The 16,878-nt window shown below is 44.2% G+C and overlaps 1 protein-coding gene and 1 pseudogene across 1 annotated transcript in view; one reads left to right on the top strand and one right to left on the bottom strand.

The window, feature by feature from the left end:
• LOC148183404 (BDNF/NT-3 growth factors receptor-like) overlaps positions 1-16,878 on the top strand; it is a 596,246-nt gene that overhangs the window by 304,058 nt on the left and 275,310 nt on the right.
• Positions 3,987-5,031, bottom strand: LOC148183410 (uncharacterized; annotated as a pseudogene).

The raw sequence follows: 16,878 nt of genomic DNA, 5'->3' as shown, positions 1-16,878 counted from the left end.
TTTGGTCCAACTTTCCTGCTCAAGCAGGGCCACCTAGAGCTGGTTTTCCCAGGACTATGTCCAGAAGAGAATTTTGAATGTCTTCAAGGAGACAGAATCCACAAGCTCTCTGTGCAACATGTTCCAGAGATCAGTCACCCTCACAGTAAAAAACTATACCCTGATCATATGTCGTGGTTTTAAACCAGTAACTAAAAAAATTACTTATTTCTTGCTGTGAGATATGGATTAGAACAAGAGCAAAACAGGCTTAAAACTTAAAAGGAATAAAGACAGTTTATTAACAAATTACAAGAATAAGAACACCAGAATAAACTTCCAGAAAACTTTTTTATCTTTCACTACTTGACCATTTCTTTGTACACATGGCAACATAGAGAACAAAAAACTTTAGAACTTTGGTGGTCAAAAACAGTCTCAAATTTTTGCTACAGTCTTTTCATCAGTCTTGGTAGAGAAACAGAAGTCTCTTTTTGTTAACCTATGGAGTTTCTCACAAGAAAACTATTTCTGTTATAGTTTTCTATTGCTCTGATGTCAGCTGCCTGGAAATCTGTCATCAGATCTTCTCCTCCCATTTCACATCACTTTGAGGTGTGTATGGGCCATGAGGTCTAGGGATGTCATTTTAAGTCATTCAAAGGCAAAAGTCTTCTTCATCTGTGTCTGTGAGCTTTCCTGGAAAACAGTTCTCTCATTGCCCCCCAAAGGCTTCAAAATCTTCACTCTACTCAGTTCCAGCAACTCACTGTATCACAATTACTCTCTCTTTTGCCCAAAATCCCCACTTTGAATCCTCTGTTCCCCCCAATACTCTGCCATGAATTAAAGGAGTCTTTTTAAACTACTATTGTCTATCGCCATAGCTTTAACAGAAAGATATTTCAGCTGTAAAGCATCTCCTTAGTCTCTCTTTCCTATTTAAAACTTAACTCTTTTCCTCACTGTTTTTGGTGGTTTTTATGTTGCCTTCTTCATGTTGATTGTCTCTCTCACTATCTTTCTGGGAAAAGGAGTAATCTGTACGTTTTATCCAGGTAGTAAAAGAATTAAAAGCTTTAGAAAAGCTGCAAGAGTTTATGGTGTCAGGTTTCAATTCAGCAGCAGAAACTGAAAACCAAACCAGGCTGGCCGGCTCTGTTTTTCTTTTCCTCCCCCCCCCCCCCCCCCTTTCGTCTTCTGCGGCCTTGCCGGGCCGAGGGGGGGGGGGGGGGGGGATGGAGGAGGCTACCACAGAGCCTTGTTACCTTCTCAAAAGCCGGAAACAAAAGAGGACAAGAGAGCTCTGACTGTACTTTTTAAGGGGGTGTTCACAGGTTGAATTCACTTTTTAATGGTCAAAACTGCTGTCAATTTTAGAAATGACTGATAATTGGTCAGGAGAAAAAACTCCCATCAGCCACTAGCAGTTTCAACTTCCCTAGCTCTCAAAACCACCTAAAAGGTAAAGCTACCCCATGACATCATAGAATCATAGAATAGTTTGTGTGGAAAGGGACCTTTTAAAGGTCATTTAGTCCAACGCCCCTGCAATGAGCAGGGACATCTTCAACTAGATCAGGTTGCTCAGAGCCCTGTTCAACTTGGCCTTGAATGTTTGCAGAAATGGGGTGTCTACCACGTCTCTGGGCAACCTGTTTCAGTGTATTACCCCCCTCATTGTAAAAAGTCTTCTTTCTTATATCTAATCTAAATTGACTCACCTTCAGTTTAAAACCATTATCCCTTGTCCTATCACAACAGACCCTGATAAAAATATTTGTCACCATTTTTCTTATATCCTGATGTTCAGACAGAACCTCCTGTGATTCAGTTTGTTCCCATTGCCTCTGGTCCTGTCAGTGGGTACCACTGAAAAGAGCCTGGCTCCATCTTCTTTGCACCTTCCCTTGAGGTATCTATATACATCAATAAGATACCCCCACCTCCCACCCCTCAAGCCTTCTCTAGGCCTAATGCAGTCCCAGATACCACTAGACTTCTTTGTGGCAAGGGCACAATGCTGGTCCATGTTCAACTTGGTACCCACCAGGACCACCAGTACGTTTTCTGAAAAGCAACTTTTCATCTGGGAGGCCCCCAGCATGTACTTGTGTATGGGGCTGTTCCTCCCGAAGTGCAGGACTTTGCATTTCTCCTTATTAAGATTAAACAAAATTTCTGTCAGCCCATTTCTGCAGCCTGTCAAGGTCCCCTCTGGATGACAGCACAACCCTCGGAATACTATCCACTCCTTGCAGTTTGGTGTCATCAGCAAACTTGATGAAGGCCCACTCTGCCCCACCATCCAGGACCATTAATAAAGATGTTAAACAGGACTGGACCCACTATTGACCCCTGGGGTCCACTGTTAGTCACTGGCCTCCAACTAGACTTTGTTCCACTGATCACCACCCTCTGCGCTCAGCTGTTCATCCAGCTTTTGATCCACCCCACTGTCTGCTCATCCAACCCATATACATCAACAGCTTCTCCATAAGGATCTTATGGGAGACAGTGTCAAAGGTTTTCCTGAAGTCAAGGTAGGCAATATCCACTGGTCTTGTTGCTGAATTTTTGGAACTCTAAACACAGACAGAGTTAGGTTTAGAATGGAGATATTGTTTATTTGCAGGGTGCAAATTGGAAGAGTTCCACAAACTGAGCACACAAAGGAATAAAAAGTGAGAGAATTTATACATTGAAATCTACATAAATGCATCTAGCTATTGCATAATTGTTTGACTTGCACAACCTTATGCAATATGTGTCACTGCACCTGCATGAACCTATTCAGAGGTCTCTGGTGGTCATTTGGGGAGGTTCCCCTTACTCACTTTTCAGCAAAGTTCAGTTCAGGATGTGCAGAACCCCAGGTTGAGATCCAAGGAAGATGTGATCTGTAACTCAGCACCACATCATCTCAGACAATTGCCAAGCAGGTGGTAAAATACAAAAGCTTTCCATAAACATTGAGGAACATCTGCTTAACACACATGATAGAATCTTTTTACATTCAAAAGAGTGGTTAAAAGTGAGAATTATACCATCACGTTCCATCTGCAACAGATATCAAAGGAAGGGACAGTGAATTTTCCTTAAAGACTCAGAGCTTAAAGATACAGAGAATTATACTTAAATACAGAAGATTCTGCTTAAAGACATCAACTACCCCCTTTGGAAGTTTTGGAAATATATTATTAACACTTCCATATTTCTTTTGACTACTCTTGTCCCAATTATATTTAAACCTTGGAGGTAGCCATTTCATGATTCTCCACATTTTCATATACAATCCTAGCACTAAAATAAAAAGCAAACAGATTAGTATTAACAAAGCAATTACGGGATGTGGCATATGTGGCATTTTATTAAGTATTCTCATTATGGTTGGAGACTATCTGAATAAAATATCCCACAAGGGTGATTCCCATCTTTCTTTACTCTTTCCATTATCTTATGAATTTCTTTGGTGATTAATTTCTTCAGTGTTATGACAATAATCAGAATTTTTCTGCCACTCTCTTTAGCTTCTTTTAACAGCTTTTGTAAATTTTTATGTTGTAGCAGTTTCTTTACTAGTACAAGGTGTGGTGATTGAGAGAGATAGACCATGTCGTGCAAGCAAAGCCAGTTTATTACACTAATCACCAGTATTTATAGTTCTCTAACTTCCATACAAAATTTTCCACTCAGATCCCCTTGCCCTTGTTCCCTTAGCATCATAATCTTTTCGGTTATCAAGTCCTTGCTAACATCCCCTTAGTGCCAGCTGGCATCTGCTTGCACCAGAGCAGTCAGACGTGGTGTCTTCAATTCTTGTTCTTGCCTTGGGTTTATCTCTCCCACAGCTTCCACTGTACCAGGACCAGGAGGTCTGTGGTGCTACCCAGCTCAACTTCTGTAGCTGTCTGATCTTCCACATCTCCCCCTTTTTGTTCAACAATCATTATTTGTTTTATTGATTTATTAATCAATCTCTGAATACATTGAATCAAGCAAGGCAGTCATATCACTATAATTAATAGCATCACCAATATAAACATTCCCATCTTAATTAAATTCTTGACCCATCCAGTGACACCCCCAGTCTCCAAAAAGGCTGTTAAACCAATCAGCTCCATTTACTATTTCTAATTTGGGTACATTATCTTCTAAAGCTTTAATACTTGCATGAGTAGATTGAGTGATCAGAAAGGTCCATACAACACATACCATCAGAATCTTCCCATCCATGTCCATGTGCTAAAATCAAAAAAATCAGTAGTGGTTTGATTATGCAGTGTAGCATGTCTAATTGAATCAACATTGGTTAACAATCCTGTTAAAGCAAGCAAAGTAGCATTAGCTTGTCGAGATAACTAACAGCCTAGTTTGTTTAACAATCCCAGTGCCTTTCCAGCTGCTACTCCTGGAGCAAAAAAGGAGGCAGCTCAAAGCTGTTGTAGTGACTAAAAGTCAAGGTTATTGTCGCAATCAGGGGAAAATGCATGAATACTGCACTTCCTTGTCCACAGAAATCTATGTTGTAAAATCATGCATGTGTTGGGTGTCAACACTGAGAGTTGCCCTAAACTGCAGGGGCCTCCCTTAATATGCAATGGAATCACAGCACAAGCTCTGTTTCCACAAATAAAAAACTTTCCTGTTGGTAATGATAATGGAGCATTAGTAGAGCAAGAGATATTAGTGGAAGTGTAATTACACCAGGCACTTTTATTTTTGAATATCGGTTGGCTCAGAGAGACATCCCATGCTTTAGTTTGGTTGGTCCCAGAATAATTAAACACAAAGGTCTATTTTTACAGATACCAAAAGTTTTTGGTCCTGGGGCTCAAGGACTGCATGAGGGAGATATGGGACCCATTGGTCCCAAACATTGGCATGATTCTCAAAATGAAGAACATGAGCCGAAGGGGGCTGTGGCCACATATCTAAAGGTAAACCAACGAGACAAGTAGAAAATGGGTTTTCAGGAGAGGCCATAGCCAAGTATAAAGAATCTTGTCCTGTTAAATTGGCTAAAGTTATCCATACATTTGTTTTTGGTGGATTAACAGGTTAAGTAAAAGTAACAGGAAGAAGCACTAATATTAAAAAAGTATTTGCTAGCATAAGCCGAATATTACCTTGAGGCAATGGCAATAGAGGGCTCCCTATTGATGCTGTGGGAGGAGTTAAAACCAATACTACAAAACTTATTAACAATGGCTAGCCATTGCTTGCTTGATAATTCCTGATGTTTGGGCAAACCATATGGATGCCCACACACCAGCTGTTTAATTTGTATATTACTCTGACTACACCTTAAAGGGTCACAATGTCGACAGTCAGCTCTTCTTTTATGAGATTGTCGTGGTTTTAAAGCATTAGCTGAAAAATTACTAGAAAACTTACTTATTTCTTGCTGTGAGATACGGATTAGAACAAGAGTAAAACTGGCTTAAAATTTAAAAGGAACAAAGAAAGTTTATTAACAAAACTACAAGAATAAGAAACTAGAATAAAACTTCCAGAACTCTTTTTTTCTTACTACTCAACCATCCTCTTGTTCACATGACAACATAGTGTGGATGCTAGCTCTGGAGCAAGCTGCAGGGAGCCTGCAGAAACTGCAGGCCACATGGCTTCTCAGTCCTGTCTGAGAGCTAGCCTGAGAAATTCATGGGAGGATTTGAAAACAATCCTCAGAGACAGAGAACAGCCGTGCCAGGTGCTGTTTGTCTGTCCCGTGTTTTCTTGGCAAGAGAAGGTCAGGAGGTGGTGTACACCACTGACCAATGATGGTGATGTAGTGATTTACTAACCAATAAGAGTTTCCTTTCTGTACTTTCCACGAACTAGTCTATAAAACAAGGCTAAAGCAATAAACTAAGGAATTCTCCTGTTCTGACTCCATGAGAGTCTATGTCGTCTCTACCCAGCCATTCCTTAATAGAGCGACAACATAGAGATAAAAAAACCTTGGTGGTTAAAACAGTTTTAACTTTGCTGTAGTTTTTTCATCAGTCTTTGTAGAGAAAAAGAAGTTTTCTTCTGTTAATCTATGGAGTTTTTCACAAGAAAACCTTTTTTTTATGGTTTTCTATTTCTCTGATGCCAGCCACCCAGAAAACTCTGTCATCAGTTCTTTCTTCTCATTTCACATCACTCTGAGGTGTGTTATGGGTCATGGGGCAAGGGGTGTCATTTTAAGGATGAGTTATTCAAAGGCAAAAGTTGTCTTTATCTGTTTCTGTGATCATTTCTGGAAACAGAAGTTTTCTCTTTGCCTCTTAAGGGTCACAATTTTTCAACAACTCTTACTTCTTCGTTTCTGTTCCAGCATTACATAAGATCCCAACTACTTCACCATTTGCTTAAATCCACACTTTGAAATACTCTATTCCTCCCAAAATACTCTTTCATGAATTAAAGGAGTTTTTCAGAACACTATTGTCTATCTCTATAGTTTTAGCAAAAGAATATTTCAGCTTATTAAAACATCTCCTTATTTCTCTTCTCATCTGAAGCTTAATTTCTTTCTTCACTGTCTGTGATAGTTTATGTTGTTTCTTTACTTGTTGATCACTTTCTTTTGCCCTCTTCTTGGACAAAAAAATTAAATCTGCAAGTCTCATCTGGGTAGTGAAAGGGTTAAAATCTTGCTCAAGCCACAGGTGTTCATGGTGCCAGGTTTCACCTCAGTGGCACTCAGAACCGAGAGTCTCTTGAGAAAGGTTTCAGCCACCCTGGAGGCTTCTCGGGAAGCTGCAGCAGAGCTGGGCCCGGGAGAAGCCCTGCAGGCTCCATCTCCCAGCTGGGAGCTATGGCAGCCCCACCCCAGCCCCTGCCCAGGCCACATGGCCTGGGCAGGGGACAGCGGGCCAGCTGGATCTCTGTTACTTTTCACAGTAAGAAACAAAGAGACAAAGAAATTCCCAGGCTTAGGTCTTAAGGTGGTGTTCACAGGTTGATCTCACTTTTCAATGGTCAAAACTACTATCAGTTTTAAGAAATAGCCATTTATTGGCCAAGAGAGAAACTCCCATCAGCCTCTAGCAACCTCAACTTCTTTAGGTGTTTCTCTTTCTTTTCTTAAATGCTAATCCATCAGAGATGCACAATACCAAAGGCACCCACACCTTTGACACACAGAGTTCACGCTTGAACCCCTGTGTGACAGGCCAAGTAGGGACAGGAAATTAACAGATCTGCAGAAAGCTCACGTTCAAAAGAGGTTACAAACTGGCTGGCATCTGGGTGTTGTCAGTCTAAAGCAAGAAAAGTGTCATCAAAATGAAAGGGAGCACAGTACTGACCACCTCTGGACGTATGATCGACTAGTTCCCAGACGATGGAAGATTTATCTTTTATTACTTTGATGCCTCTAGGAAACCCAAACCACTTCTTCAAGGGCATTAATCCTTTTCTGTATTTTGATCAGCTGGTTGTTCGATGAAGGGCTTGATGTTCTTGGCTAGAACCCAACGAGGACCGGTATCTGTGGAAACACAAGCATAACCCCTTCCCCATGTAATGAGGGGAAATGGGCCCATGGTTCTTCCACTTTCTGTGTCTTTTACAAGGACTTGTGCTTTTTGCCCTATGTCTAATAATGTTTCCTTAGAAATAGAAAAGTGTTTTATTATAGGGGGAGCTTTGCTATCAGCATACCAATTTAAAAAATTGAAAACACATTGTGCTTTGTGTAGCCGTTCCATTGGTGTATATCCCTGCATTCTTCCTTTCTGTTAAGACTCTTAAGCATTGAATGAGCAAGTTCAATAATTGCTTGTCCTGTGGGGGAGTAAGGGATGCCAGTAATATGAGAGATCTCCCATAAGGTGAAAAAGGAGGCAAGTCATTGAGAAGTGTAAGCCAGACCACTATCAGTTTTAATCTGTTGAGGTATCCCTAAAGTTGCAAAAGCAGCCAAAAAATGGAGGCAAACATTTTTGGCAGTTTCTCCTGTGTGGCATGATGAAAATAATGCACCTGAAAAGGTGTCAATGGATGAGTGAACATATCTGAGGAGACCAAATTCAAGGTAGTGGGTGACATCAGTTTGTCATACTTGGAGGCTTTGTAGGCCCATGTGGGTTAATTCCTAGTGAGCCTGTCACAAAATTATGGCACTGACAATTAGAGCAAGCAGCAATAATGTCTTTCACTTGTTGGTTCTTTAAAGCAAATGTGCAACAAAGAGCTGCAGCATTCTGGTGAAGAAAGGAATGGTTAAGTTTGGTTTGTGCAAAATGATCAGGGAGTACCTGAACAGGTAAAGTAAATCAGCTTGTCGGTTTCCTTCTACTATAAAGCCAGATAACATGCATAACAAAATAAGGGTGTTGTCTGGCATCTAAAAGGAAAATTAATTGTTTTAACAAATGGAAAAGATTGGCATTAGAAACTTCTTTCAAAACAGCAGCTTCAGTTCTTTTAACAATACCTGCAACATAAGCAGAATCTGTTATTAAATTAAAAGATGTAGGTCATTTTTGAAAAGCATGAACAACTGTAGTTAATTCCACAATTTGTGGGGACCCAGGAATTACAGTTACATTGGAGGTCCCTGTACCAGTGTCATTATCCCTCCAAAGTAAAAGAGATTTGTGGGATTGTCCAGAGCTGTTAGTAAATACTGTAAGAGCTTGTAAAGGAATTTCACTGCACTTGGGTTTTAAAACAATATTAAAGTTAGCTGTTAGCAATTTATGAGGTGGTGAATGGAGAGTAATCTGACCTGAAAAATTAGCAAGTGTAGTCTGAAAAGGTCCTGATGTCTGCAAAAGCCATTGCAGGTAAACAGTAGTTATAGGTATATGAATTTGTTCAAAATCACAACCTGCTAACATTTGTAATTTTTGTTCTGCTTTAATAATAAGTTGTGCAAACATTTCATGTTGAGTAACAATGGTCTTTGTCATTTGGTGAGGTAAAAAAATCCATTCCATGATAACTAAAGGGTTGGCCATACTAGAATCCCATTGGTACAACAAAGCATGTGGTTATCATGAAGGATTTAAAAGGATTAGTAAGAATGGGAGATCAGGCTCCCATTGTGAGGCTTGCCTATGGGCAATGGCATCTGTCACCTTTTGCAAGGTCAACTGTGTTTTGTGATTCAAATATCTTGGGGAAGAGAAATCTGACTCTCTTTTTAACAATGCAAAAAGGGGAGCTAAATCTGATTTTCTGATTCCCAGTAAGGGTCTTAGCCAATTAATAGCCCCTAGCAACTTTTGTGCCTCATGTAAAGTAGAAATTTTGTTTTGAATTTGTAATTGCTGTGACTGTACGGTTTGGGGTCTAATATGCCAACCTAAATATTGCCATGTGGGCATTTGTTAAATTTTGTCCTGAGCTATTTGCAATACTGCACATTTTACAGCTTCTGTGGTGTGGGCTAAGGTTTCCTTCATGTCATCTTGTTTTTCAGCTGCAATGAGAATATCATCCATATAGTGATATAGTAACACATGAAGCTTTGCCTGTCGTACTGGGCTAAGAGCCCATGCAACAAACCACTGACAAATTGTGGGATTGTTTTTCATTCCTTGGGGTAAAACCACCCAGTGGAAACTTTGCAAAGGTTCTTGCATATTTAAACTGGGCACTGAAAAGGCAAATTTTGGTGTGTCTTCTGTGTGCAGAGGAATTGTAAAAAAGCAATCTTTCAAATCAATAATTGTCAAGTGCCAATTTCGAGGAATCATGGTAGGTGATGGGAGTCCTGACTGCAGGGCTCACATATTTTCCATGGTTGCATTTTTTTTTCCTCTGAGATGATGAAGCAAATGCTACTTACTGTTACCGCTGAAGATCAATAGATCACGCGGACACAGGTTGAGGTGTGGTGAAAGAAAGAGCAGAGTTTATTTTTCCTCCCAGGATTTATAGGCTTCCTACCACGGCCAGGGATTGGATGGTCAGGATAACACTTTTTCACTGCACTGGCCATGAGAGGTGCCCATTACAAGACGTGTAACAGAAAGAATGTACACATATCTATGTTTATAGTTACTGTCCTGGGAAAGTCCTTAGAAAACTATGTTAGCAAGCTCAGAAGCTGAGTTTTCAGGGCGACATCTCACCCTTTTTAGTTTAACAAAAAGAAATTAAAAAAAAGAAAAATGAACAAAGAAACTAGCAACATTATAAACAATCAAAAAATAAATAACAGGAAAATACAATACTCCATACAATCAGAAGGCTGTAATTTCAGGGTGATATCTCACCCTTTCGTTATTACAAAAAAACAAAAAAAACCCAGAAAAACAACAAAACTCCAAAATAAATGACACAGTTGTCCAACATCAACACCTGCTTGTGGATGGCTCTCAATTTGGTCATGGAGGCAGAATCCACGGCCAAATTGAAAGGTGCCTGGGAAAACTTATGAAATGCTATGACAGCAGCCCATAATTCTATCAATTGGGCTGATCCAGCCTCATGACTCTCAAAAAAAAACAAACCAAAAAACAAACCAGCGACATCAATGGAAAGATTAACGTAATAAACTTGAGGAGCAGAAACTGCTCACAGAACCTCCTCCAGCATCTACTGTGCCAGTGGGTCAGTGTCAGAGGTGACTTTAAAATCAGAGTCCCCCTTTAATAGACCAAACAAGGGAGACAGTTCTGTCGTGGTCAGTCCCATATAAGGACACAACCATGTAAAAGTCCATTAATATTTGGACATCATTCATGCAGTGTCTGCACTGAATGCAAAAAAAATAATAAAATAATTGCACCTCGAAATGCAGGACTGTTTGTCCCAAAATCATTTTGACCCTCAAATAATTTCAGGGAGGTTGTAGAAACGAGCAGCAGGAAACTGCTTGCAAACTTCAGAGAGGGCTAGAGCCCCATAGCATTGGCAAATGCCGGCAAATTTTGCATGCCTTATGGCAAAATCTCCATTGATATCTCTGTGTGGGCTCAGCATTAATGATAGCTGGCACCAGAAAGGCAAATTTCAGTCTGTCATCGGGATGCAAAGGAATTGCAAAGACAATCCTTCAGATCCACAATGAGGACTAGCCAATCAGCAGGAAGCATGGAAGGTGAAGGCATGCTAGCCTGCAACATCCCCATGCTTTTTCATCATAGCAGTAACTTTCTGGAGGTCTTATAGCAACCTCCATTTCCCAGACTTCTTCTTGATACAGAAAACAGGAATGTCCCAGGGATTGGTTGCAACTCCAGATCACTGTGATCCAACTGGTCTTGCATCAAGTCACGGAGGGTGAGTAGTCTATCATGAGAGAAGACAACAGAAAATGCTGAACAAAGAGTCAGTCTCAAGTTCTTCTTTGCGTAGAAAGTGTCAGCATCGGGTCCATCAGCAAACCTGACAATCGTGATGTCCATGCCAGTGTCAAAACCCACGGAAGCTAATCTCTGACATCATCTCACCAAGGATGGACCGGGTGCAGACCCGTTCAGGATCACCCCTGGCTGTCAGAACAGCAGTCTGTGAACCCAGGGAGGTCCAGGGAACCCGAAGCCACCATCTCCCCACAGCTGGGTCTCAGCTCTGCGAACATAAAACTCAAAAGGCACAAAGTGAGCAAATCCAGGTCCCACAGGGATAGGAACAGGAGGCAGGAGTGTGGAACCCATGGCAGAAATGCACCCCAGGAAATCCGAATCAATGTCCCCTAGGTGAGCAATGGTGCCTTGGGCAGTGACATTCAACCATGCCACAAGAAGAGCACTTAACCCCTCACCCACCGGACCAAAGCATTTGGAAGCACATGGAATGCCTGATACACTCAGCTGCACAGTCATTTTACAGGAGGACAAAGTCCACAGGCCAGCTGAAGAGGCTCCAGCAGCCTGGGACCCCTGGCCCATCAAGGCCACCGGCTTTTCCCCCGCGGCAGCACCACCTGAGCCAGTGGTAAACAGCTCAGGACCTTGGTCTGCCACAGCCGCAGGAGGCGACGGGGGAGGGGCGGCTCCAGCTGCAGGCTCGGGTGATGCCTGGGAACCCGAGGCGGGGGAGTTTGGAGGCAGCTCGGCACAGCCCGCTCCTGGCGCGGGGGGGGGACCAGGGCGCCGGTAAAGGCACAGCCTGCGAAGCTGGGGCAGTGTCCTCCTCTGCTGCCAGGGGACAACCCGGGCTCGCAGGAGGGAAAACCGGCAGCGCGGGGCCGGCAGAACGAATGCGGTGCGGGGTGGGGAAGCGCTGGGAACTGCCCCCAACAGTGGTTCCCCAGGGGCAACAGGTCCAAGAAGCGGCGCCGGCTGCTCCTGCAGGGGAACAGCGCGCGGGGCTGCCGGTGCGGGGCCCGGGCCCGGCCTGTCCCCCACCGCGGGGTACGGCACGGCCCAGCTGCAGCAGGGACACAGCACCGACCCCAAGGCATCCCCCAGAGGCAGCGCCGCCCCCCGTTCAAGCACCCCCCCATCGGTCTGTGCCGGGAGGGCACATGGAAGAGGCAACCCCGCCCCGGGCTTCCACCTCCGGGGCGCGGGCCAAGGCGGCGTTACACCCCCTGGGTCTGCGGCGCCCCGGACAACCTGCTGGCGGGGATCCAACCCCACCCCGGGCCTACACCACCGAGGCGCGGGCCGAGGCGGCGTTACACCCCCCGGGTCCGCGGCGCCCCAGACGGCCTGCTGGCAAGGCTCCAAGGCCGCCTGAAGCTTACACCTCCGCGGCGCTGGACGAGGCGGGGTCACGCCCACCGATCCCGTGGCGCCCCTGTTCAACCTGCTGGGGGCCCCGGCGATCCCAGGGGAGCCGACCTCGGGACCCGACCTCAGAAAGCCGCACCTTTGCCAGATTCCGAGCAGCCGGAGCACCCGGGGCTGATAACCGACCAGGAGAGACTCGATCAGGGAATCGCCTAAAGCGTCCCAAGCTGACCGCAAAAAAATCGCTTCAACCACAGGGAAAAACCCCTCAGTTCTTCCATACTCACACAATCGCTGGAAGTCAGCATACGAAACATCAATCCCTCTTTGATCAGACACCGCATGCCATATTTCCAGAACCAGGCCCTCCGTAAGAGAAAGCCCAAAACCAGCCATAGCCACAGGCTAGACAGTACCCTGTAACACACGTGCAAGATACGTCGGGGTTCACCAGATGTTACCGCTGAAGATCAATAGATCACGCGGACACAGGTTGAGGTGTGGTGAAAGAAGAGCAGAGTTTATTTTTCCTCCCAGGATTTATAGGCTTCCTACCACGGCCAGGGATTGGATGGTCAGGATAACACTTTCTCACTGCACTGGCCATGAGAGATGCCCATTACAAGATGTGTAACAGAAAGAATGTACACATATCTATGTTTATAGTTACTGTCCTGGGAAAGTCCTTAGAAAACTATGTAAGCAAGCTCAGAAGCTGAGTTTTCAGGGCGACAACTTACCACTCCTTTTCTGAATGACAAATACAGGAGAGTTCCATGGGCTTGTGGAGGGGACAATACAGCCCACTTGCAATTGTTCTTTAATTAAGTTTTGTAAGGCATTCAATTTTTTAGTTTGCAGGGGCCATTGATCTGCCCATACCAGTTCCCTAGTTTTCCAGGTCAGTTTTAGGGTAGTGCACAAATCAGTGACCCCTATGAAAAATCAGATCAAATTCTGACTCTCATCTGTGAGAGCATGTCATGGCTCCATAATACCATGGGAATTTGCAAAACAAAAGGCTTAATGGTAGCAGTATGTCCCTCAGGACCTACAATTTGGATAAAATTTTTGCTTTGCAAGCTAGTACTGCTCCCTCCAATGCCAGTGAGTGTCACTTGAGGACACGAAGTATTGCAAGGGTTCCCCAGTGTTGTAGTTGATAGCCTGAAATGTATCTTTTCCCATCTTTTAGTTGTGATTCTCCCCCCACCCCCAGCTTCTCTTTCTCCTGTTTACCTGGCGTCAAGTTACCATGGTTACTGAAGTTTCTCTCCTCAGCCCCACAGCGAGAGGCCGGATAGAGTAAAGAGAGGACCCCGCTGGCATTTCCAGCTGCTTGAAGTTTCTTTAGCCCAGGAAAACACGGGGTTGGGAGAAGAGAACCCTTCTTTCCAACACGGAAGTTTGTAACTTTTTCCTGTCCCAGAATGCCTCTAAACTATGGAAGCTGAGAAGGCATGCTTACCTTGCCTTCCCTTTCTTTCCCCCCTGTGTTGCCAGGAAACCAAGCCCCCCCTCTCTCCCCCTCTGCCCCTCTGTGGAGAATACTCCTACATCTTTGTGAGCATTTGAAGAAGTTAGTGTCTGTTATTTCTTATCTTGGTGTGTGTAAACCTTGATTTGTAGAAAGTTTGTAAGATGTATTAACTGAGAAAAATAATTGGTTCTCTCTCTGATGTTCCCTCCCTCCAAGAAACCCTGTTAAAAGAGACCCCCCCAGACCCCAAATCCTTTGTCTCTCGTCCTTTGGATTCCCCTTCACAGAAATAAACTGTGGAATGCAAACCAGAGAGAGAGTCCCCCCCTGATTTCTTTACTCGCTCTATAGACTTGGATTCTTGAAGAAAATCAGTGAACCCCACAAACATATGCCGGCTCGAAACTCGAGTGAAGAGAAACCTCATCACTGAGCTAGCCGGGCCACACTCGAGAAGATCGAGTGAGATGGCGCCCAACGTGGGGCTGGCCTGTCCCTCAATAAAGGGGACAGAAGAACCACGGAAGGTGAGATTCTGACCACCGCTGGGACGACATCTACCCCAGAAGCGTCTCTTCGCTGTTCTAAGTGGAAGACGTGTTGGGGAGAAAAGCAAGAACCCCTGTGCACCAAGGGGCTGCTTTTGAGAGCGAGACAACGGCACGAGCATTCAGAAGACTGAATTCCCCAAAGGGGGGAAGTGGTGAAGAGGGAGTGGGTGAGAGAAGAGTCCCATCCCAGGTGAAACTTCTGGATGCAGAGCAGTTTGGAGCCGTTGGTGAAATAGCTGTGACGGACAGGTGAGATCACAGAGATGGGTGCAAGACTGTCTGTAGCACAAAGGGGGATTTTTAATCAAGTGATTGGCATTTTGCAAATTGGAGAGAAACCGTTTTCTAAGAAAAAAGTGAAAAAATTAGTGAATTGGGTTTTTTTAAATTTTCCTCAAGTGTCTCCTGCAGATGTAACTTCTGTTTCCTTTTGGAACAGAGTGGGGACAAAATTGACTGAATCTGTGAATGCTGGAGATAGTTCAGCAGAGAAAGTAATCCATTTGTTTATTTTGATTAGACTAACCCTTATTGAAAAAGAAGAAAAAAAGTTATCCAATCCTAACCCTGATAACCCTGTTTCTTTACCTCAACCCTGTTACCCTAAGCTGGGGGAGTCCTCTCAGCACCCCTGTTCCAGGAGCTCTGGCCAAGCTGTTGGAAACCTTTCCCTAAAACCCATCCCAGCTCCCTCTCCTACCCCTCTTTACCCTCAATATCCCTCTCCTCTTGTTCCTGGTGGTCTTTTGGGTACACAAAATGGAGGAGACCACATGGTGAGCCTCCCCCCAAGTGTTACACAAAGGGCCCAGGAACTTCAAAATGGTGGCGAGCACATGGTCAACCCCCAGGTTGCTTCTTCTTCCCACAATCCCTTTGTTGCCCCTCCCCCCCTCAACCCTTTCCTCCCTCAAGACCTCCCCCCTCCTGGTCCTCCAGACCCTCCCTCCTCTGTCTCCGCCCCACCCCTCAGGGGTGTCCCTCCCAAGGCACCCCGCCCCTGACCCCTCCTACCCCCCCTGCAACCCCGCCTGCCCTCTCTTTGCTGCTGGCTCCCAGGTCACTCCCTCCAGCTCACACAGTGTGGAGAAGGGAGGGGGTGAAGGGACAAACCAGGAACAGAGGCCTGCCTTCTTTGCAGCACCTGTAACTTATGGGAGGGGAGGAACATTACCAGAATGGAATGCAATGTCATTTTGATTGAAAATGGAATTATGCAAAGCAGCAAAGGAGTTTGGAAAGGAAAGCCAATTTTTTAAAAGTCTTTTAAAGGCAACCCTCTCCTCCAACCAATTGGTCCCCCATGATTTGAAGGATTTGTTTTCCTGCCTTCTATCCCCAGGAGAATATTTGCTCTGGGAAGGGGCTTGGAAAAGATTGTTGAAAACCCTTTTGGGAGAATTACTGAGCAGTGATTTTGAAGCTTTAGATGAAAGGGGTAAAATAATTACCATGAATCATTTATGTGGTGAAGGTGATTGGAGCAAACCTATTGACCAAGCCCAAAATTTGCCAAAAGGAGTTAGAGAGAAAATAAAGAAAGCTGCAGAGAAAGCATTTTTCAATATTCCTCTTTCTGAATCTGTTGTTCCCTATGCTCGAGTTAAACAATGTTCTGATGAAAGATTTGTAGATTTTGTGAATAGATTAAAGGTACAGATTGAAAGACAAGTGCAGAATACCACCCTGCACTCTGACTTGCTGTTGGAAATGGCTCGAGTGAATGCGAATGAAGCCTGCAAAGCGCTGATTCGGGTGCTGCCAAAGGATCCACCACCGACCTTGACAACTTTGATTGAGATGTGTACGGATGTAATCAGCACTTCAGTGCCAAGGACTGAGGATTCCCAAAGAACCCCAGGAAGGATTGCAGCCACAACTGTACCTACTCTGCCATTGCCAGCCAAGCCGAAGGGACCGTTTACCTGTCATCGGTGTGGACAGCCAGGACATTTTGCAAAGTTTTGCCAAGTGCCATATCCTAACAAGCAAGGGCAAAGAAACTTGGAAAAGGGAGGGGGTCCTCAGAACCAAAAAAACTAGATATGCAGTGCGAGTCTATTCCGTGCAGAGACACAAGTAGAATAGAAGTCGCAGGGGGAGGGAAAATTGAATGTGATAACACTCTTAAATGTGACGTTTCTCACAGGTCTGACTTCTGCCACCGAAATAACACCAATGGTTGTGAGGTTTGGAAGCCAAAATTACCTCTCAAATTGTTTACTGTGAAAGATCATTTTTT

This window comes from Pseudopodoces humilis, chromosome 12 (genome assembly GCF_049639895.1).
Source record: "Pseudopodoces humilis isolate 2021_Gansu_Grassland_sample_001 chromosome 12, ASM4963989v1, whole genome shotgun sequence".
In the NCBI taxonomy this organism is placed as follows: Eukaryota; Metazoa; Chordata; class Aves; order Passeriformes; family Paridae; genus Pseudopodoces; species Pseudopodoces humilis.
This window is presented reverse-complemented; position numbering and strand designations above follow the sequence as displayed.